Consider the following 7,393-nt stretch of genomic DNA (forward strand, 5'->3'; position numbering starts at 1 on the left):
TTGGCGTCGTTTTTGAACCATGCCTTGTTGCCTCCGCCTAGAGGAACACTGTGGTCCGGGAGACCACTTTTGTGGTCGTATACCACTTTTGATGCCAGTAGACTAGTTTTCGAGGCTTTCGGCTGCGTGCTTTGCCTCTCGACCTCTCATCATGCATCCGTTTTGGTTTGTTTTTGGTACAAACCTTGTTTTCCTTGTTTGGAAGGTGGTACAAGGGTGGGAGACCAGTTTTTTCGCTTAGAGACCACTTTTCCTCCTGCCAGCCAGTTTTCTGGTCGGATAACTGGCTTTCTTGGTCTTTGGGCCACCTTTTCTGGTCGGCCACCATACCACCACCTTGCTTTCAGTGTGTAGACTTCTCCCACCTATGGCCGACCAGTTTTTGTTCTAGGAGACCACTTGAAGTGGCCGACTGATCACTCTAAGTAGCTGGCCGACCACTTCAAGTGGTCGGCTGCTTTTTGGCACCTTTTTGGAGATATTTTCCTCCAGCTCAGCTGGAGGGCACTGAAGCCGTCCTCCATACACGTGTATAGAGGGACGGCCTTGAGCCTTACCTTCCTTGAGAAGCTTTACCTTTTGTTCTCTATAAGAGAGAACCACCTCCTCCTTCCTCTAGGTTCAGAAAAATTGCCTTGAGAGTTATAGATACACTCTTGTATCTATCTTGCCCTTTACTTCAGTTTTGTGCTTCAAAAGTGTAGTTTTGTCATACTTTTGTACATAAACACACACTCAAACACCATACCTTTGTTGCTGAGGCTTCTTGAGGTTGTTTTTGGTGCTTTTGGACTGGTTTTGATCCAAAAAGTGTGCTGAAGTTGCAGTCTTGAAGAGGTGCTACAAGGGTGAGTTTCTAAGCCTTAAATCCCCTGTTCTTGCTTAAACTTTTAGCCTTACTTGCATGTTGTTTTAAGCTTAACTCCTAACTACAAAAAGTTCTGAATTTTGGTGCTTAAGATCTTTGTTTAAGGTTACTTTTGTGTTTGCGGTTGTTTATCCCCTCTTAGGCCTTGTTTGGCCTTGCTTTTGTGCCTTTTTTTTAAGCTTTGGGACCACCTTGTTTTGGCCTTCTCAACACTGAAATCCAGAGGGATTTCAGTGGCGGAGATGGTGTTTTAAGGTCCCAAAAAGGAGAGGGTCATCCCCTCTCCTTGTGTCTTCAATACTTGCCTTCATATGCCTCACGTTCGAGCATGTTTATTAAGCTTGTGCTGGCTTGTTCTTAGCATGTATTTGGGGTTATTTTGAGTTGGCATGCCACTGTTTTTGGTTGTCTTTATCACCCCATGCATGCATAATACACTTGTAGTGTAAATCACACAAACTAGCTTTGTATGCTTTATGAAGTAGCATGTCATTCTAGCTTGCTTTGTGTCCATTTTAGCCTGTTCTTGGGCTTATTTTACCATGTCATACCTCTTTTAGGGTTTGGTTTGGTTGGCCTTTGCAAGCTCCATGCACTTGTAGTGCATTTCCATGAAATAGCCTAACATGCATCATGCTTTAACATGTCATTCTAGCATGCTTTCGGCTTAACTTCAAGAAGCTTTTGTCCATGTTTTAACAAGTTTTAGCTCTGATTTGTATTGTTTTGACCATGCATGCCTTGCTTTGTATAGCCATGGTTCAATCTTGCTTGTTAGCTTTATGCACCAAGACCATTAGCATGCATTACTTGGACTATTTGAATGATTTGGCATCATTTATTATATGATTTTAGTCTATGTTTCATGCTTATGCACTTGCATTTATCACTCATTCAATGCGTTGGAGGGTTTGCACCTTTATGCCTTAACATGAATCATAGCGTACAACCATCATTTCAATGTGTTTTTGGGGTTATTTTGTCATGATATAACTCTGATTTTTGTTGGTTAAGTCATTCCATGCTTGGTCCTAATAGGTGTAGTGTAATTCACCTTATTTGCCTTGTATGCATCATGCCTTATGCCCTTCATGCTAGCTTGTTTTGGCTTCCTTCCGTGCTTGTTTTAGTATCATTTTGACATGTTCTAGGACTGTTTTGGGTTGCCTTTGCCATATCCTTCATGCTTTGTATAGCTGTAGTGCAATTGGCCTTGCTAGCTTTGTGTTTTGTTGACTCATGCATGCTATCTTTGAGCTATTTAAACGATTTGGTATCATTTAATACTTCATTTCAGAGCATATAGGACTGCCATGTTCCTATTTCTTTCATGCCTGGAATGCCTTTAAATGGTGTGCATTGTTGCCTTGCTTATGGCCTAGCTTGTATGCCGTCTTGCCTAGGCCCTTGAGCCCCTAACTTAGCATGTTTTGGTCCATGTTTAGACCTACTTGAGCTCTGTTTATGGTTGGTTCATGCATATTTGCCATGTATTGCATGCCTCCTTTGTGGTCCTCTTTGCTAGCTTCATGCTTTAAGGACCTTTGCATGCCATGCTTGCTTTGTTTGAATGATTTGGCATCATTCCCTACCTTGTTTCAGTGCATTTAGTGTTGTTACACTTCTGCATTTGTCACTCCTTGAGTCTTCTTGAGGGCTATGCTCTTAGGTCTACTTGGTGGGCCATTGCATGTGCATGCTTGTATATGTTTCATGTGCCTTAATTTTATCACCATTGGCCACTGATTTGGGCATGGCTGAGGTCTACCCCCTTTTGGTTTAAGTCCATTTAGCATGTTTGTTTGCATGTTGTTCGCATGCTTATTGTTCATTGCATTAAGTATGCCATCTTACATTGCATTGTGCATGCCATGTGGTTATTTGCATTGTGTATGCCAAGTTGTTTCTTTGCATTGAGTATGCATGTTCGTAACATTGCTAAGTTGCCTTTGTGGCATTGCATTGTGCATGCATGCATTAGCATTGTTCGCATGTCATTAGCTTTGTTAAGTTGATCATGTCACATTGCATTGAGTATGCTAAGTTGTTGTTTGCATTGGGCATGCCATGTTATGTGTTGTATTGTTGTTGGGATTAAGTGTTAATCCGAGCATGAGAAACGATGAACGTTTCATACTTGAAGTGATGAAACGTGCCTTAATTCTCGGTCGCCGACAGTCTTGATCATACATGATAGAGTTTTAGACTTTATGTGTTTACTTGTGCATTCATTTTCATATTGAAAATTCGCCTCTCGGCCATCATGCATTGAAATGCACGAGTGGTGGCCCGAGGGTTGAGAACCGCACTCCCTTGAGTTCATGACATGATAGGGAGGGTGGTTGTGCACACATACCTTGCAAATACATTGCCATGCCCTTTCTTGCTCTCTGTTGCAGCAAACTGGAATTCAGCAGCAACAGCTGGTCGGCCGACCAGTATTACAAGCTGGCCGACCGCTTTTTCTGGTTTTTCAGCACATAAAGTGGTCGGCAGGTGGTCTCCTTCCTCAACAACTGGTTGACAGCCCTCCCACAGGTTCCCACGATGGAGTTTCAGCTTTCTGGAGCTTTGTGCAGTGTTTTGGAAACAATTGCAAACAGAAGCCAATTGGGGCATCGCGACAGATTTCTGAACGAGGCGACCGAGCATGCATCCAGTCTTCTCCCTCTGAGAACCTCCTGTTTTACTGCTTTATTTAGCTTCTTTACTTAGCTAGATTAAGCATTCGTTTTGTACTTTAATGGTTAATGCGTTTAGCTATTTCAATTTGTTTTGTAATAATTAGTTAACTAGGATTAGTTAATTAGTTTGTTTTATAATAATTAGTTTAATTAGCTTAGATTAGCTAGTTAGCTTCTTATTCGGTCCCTCCGTCGAGAGGGCGCATTGTTGTAATAACCGTGCGTGTGTGTGATGCATGTCTTCCAATCTCCATTTCTTTCTCCCTTTTACTTAATCGCTTACGATGGTTGGTTTTAGGGCATATTTCATTTAGCATACCTTATGCTTGCATGCGTGCATCCATTCATTTGTATTGCATGCACCGAGCTCGGCACATCATACTAACTGCATTGTATTTCAATTCCAATTTGAATACATGTACCAAGTTGCCTTTCATATGCCATTTCTTAAAATAGCCGAGCCTATCTTAGCTGCATTTTTGCATGTGTTGCATTAGCCATCTTAACATGAACTAGGATCATGCATGATTTCTAACTAGTTCTTTGTTTTGGCTTGGAGTACACTGTGATTGTTTACGCTTTAGCGTACTGCATGTGTGTTAATGTTGCCATGAAAGCGTGCTTGCCATGAGGCTAACTGCTTATGTGATATCACTGCTTGAATGCCTGTGGGTGAAGGTTGGATTACTTGAGTTGGAGCAATTCATTAAAATCCCTAATTTAGCCTACTTGTGAGTAGCAAACTTCAAACCATTTTCAAACGAACATGCGATGTTTTGTTCCAAATTAGGCGATCTAGTCTATACTTGTATGCTGTGCGCATCACGTAGTAAGATTAGCTAATTAACTGGAATAAGAGCACATGTGTTTTCAAAAACAAATTGTCATGTTTAGTACAGGCCGATCTTTGATCGGGCGAGCGAGGGTGCTCATTGCATGACCTTCCCCTTTCGTACCCAAGTTTCCGAGCCGAGGCAACTTTGGTGATGACGGACACATGGCCTTAGGCACGAGTCAGGGTTTCCTAAATTCCCCCAAAATAAAATATTTAGGCGGCGACTCTATATGTGGCAAAGCAGTCCATATTTGGCACTTGTTTATTAAAAATCAATTTTCCAAAACAATTTGTCAGATTTGGACTCTTTGGTGATTTATCGGTCTTGCATTACACTTTGCGAGATTAGATTCAAAACCGTGACATTTGAGTCTGAACTGTAGTAGCTCATAACAAAACGAGATCTTACGCCCATCATCGCGTGCGCGGATATTAGAAGGTTCTCGGGAGCGCATCTACAGTTTCTAGGGACTTAGCTGGGGACTTAGAAAACTTGACTCGAACTCATGATATCTTGTTTTAGCTACACTTATGTGTCTCTTTGCATTGCATTTGCATTGGTACGCCTAGGACACCGTGTTTTCCGTATGCTATTCCTGAACGGTTTGCTTTAAAAAGCGTGCCATAAGGCTGACTGGTTGCGGGCGCTGCCACGACGGGAACACAAACCCCAGTTTTTACTGGGGCACCCTTTTTTGACCATTCGACCTAGTGCATATCGGAATCCATAATGACTATTCCAAACTAGGACAGGTAGCTTACCCGATTGTAGGTTGTTTGAAACCGCTGTGTGCGTAGTGAAACCCTAGCTCCTGACAAAATAAGACAAGGAAATCCTACCCCAACAAAGGGGTGTTTATGCTCTCATTTGCTTGTTATGTGCTTTTAGAGTGTGCCTCTACAGGAATGCGTGTATCAGTTTGCAAGTCTGGGTATCAGGCTTGAGGGCATTAGTATTTTGGGGGAATCAGTTTTGCCTGAGGGTATCAGTTTACAGGTAGAATTTTGGGCAGAATTCAGTAAAGAGTGCAGTTATCCAGCTATGCTTATATCTGTTCTGGTGAAATCAAGCTGAGATGCTGTCTGTTTTCTCTTTTGCAAGGTAGTCGTGGAATTATAGCTTCAGAAGGCTCTGGTATCCCCCATGTACATTGGACTTTTGCTAATAGACTTTGTCGGGTCAGGGATTCAGTTTAGAGCAGCCAGTGTTTTCCTTTGCTGAGGCAAGGCAGAGAAAGGCCAGTCAAGGCTTACCAGTTCATCTGATCCGTTAGTCACCAGTCACATCACCTCTGTTCAGTTCAGCAGACTCATGATGACACAGAGTTCAGAAGAGATTGTGGTCATGACAGCAGCTTTGAACCAGGAAATCACCATGCAGGGTAAGACCGATGCTGAAATGCAACGCCCATCTAGGGCACCTATCACATATCCAGTCTTGGAACCCCAATCATTTCAAACTCGTGAGCTCGCTACTTTCGAGCTGATGGGAATGATCGGCGATCTTCAGAGATTTGTCGTTGATCTAGCCTTCAGAATGTCAGTTCCGCCATTGACCATATCACATGTCGAAAATTTCACGCCAGAAGAACCCCCACTCTTGGGGCAAATTGTAATTGAACTCAGCCAACCTAAAGTCGTCCCAAGTTTGGGCAATGACGTGTTGACAACAACCGGGCTTCGCACCGATGTAGCAACCCAAACCTTTGACCAAGCTGAGGCAAGTGGAAAAAACAAGGTAGGGGCAGGTATTGATCTCTACGAATAACTCCTGTGGGCTGTTGAGGCTTTGAAAGCTGGGGGACTGAACAAACAGCAAGTGCTCGCAGTTATTGCAAAAATTATGGATGACACTTTCGTCACTCAGAATGAGGGCAGTTCGAGCCAAGGGGAAAATCGGGAGAAAGGCCGTCCTACCAGAAACAATCCTTTTAACTCTAAACCCGCACTCGGGAAACATCAGCAAACCAAGCCTGCACCTGCCGACCCCTTTGCTAAAGCATCCAATCGAAACCCCAAAACTTTGAACTATCTACCTCAAGGTGTTAGGGTCTTCCATGCCCTCTATATGCCTTTGTCCAAGGCTCTTCAAATCCTCGTTGAAAAAGGCCATCTCAAACCTCTTGAGCCTCGGCCTCTCCCGAATCCCTTTCCAGGAAAGCATGATGGTGCCCAGTATTGTGCATACCATTAACAAACCGGCCATAGCACCGACAAGTCTATCGTCACTGGATCAGTGAACTTGGGGGATAATACGAGTATGTGATCGGGGGATGAACCACCTGTGGGCGGCGTTCAGTTTACTCTGGATGTGGCATATGGCACGCACTGTTTTGAGCATTTGCGAATGCTGGTTATTTCACTTTCTAACTTGGGTATTGAGTCAGTTCTGTTGTTTTGTTTTGAGTCTGTCTCTTTGTTTTGAGTCTGTCTTTTGATTAAGGTTTGTCTTGCTGTATCAAGTCAGTCCTGTTGTACAGGAGTCGGGTGATCCCGGGAGTGTTACCTCGGACATCACTTGCTTGTTTTGTTGTTTGTCTTTTACATCCACTCTTTTGAGTCTGTTTCTGCCATGGAGCCAGTTACACCAGAAGATCTTAATGAAACAACAGTGGTGTTCAGGTTTTTGTGCTTATTTCTGCTTTGAGCTTGTTGTGCCAGCAAGTTTAGAATGAAACCGCAATGCATTCCACCTGCTCTTCTGTGCCTTGAAATTATTGGATTGACCTAAGTTTTTCAAAACCTTTTGAACATTGTGATAAAAACAAAGAGGAAGAAATTCCTCACGTTTTGTAAAAATTTGATCAACTGAGAGAAAGAGAGGCATGCTAAGCCCTTAATGAATGGGATCATGCGTGTTAATGTGAGTACTAAGAAGGATCCTAGCTTGATCTACATTGGGTCTACCTTGTCTTCTGCGCGAGCGACTAGTTGCTTTCTTAAAAGATTTCAAAAAATGTTTTGCGCCATCCTGCGAAATCCTGTGTGGAATCGCTCTTGAGATTG

Source organism: Camellia sinensis, chromosome 7 (assembly GCF_055761805.1).
Source record: "Camellia sinensis isolate YWXY chromosome 7, ASM5576180v1, whole genome shotgun sequence".
In the NCBI taxonomy this organism is placed as follows: domain Eukaryota; kingdom Viridiplantae; phylum Streptophyta; class Magnoliopsida; order Ericales; family Theaceae; genus Camellia; species Camellia sinensis.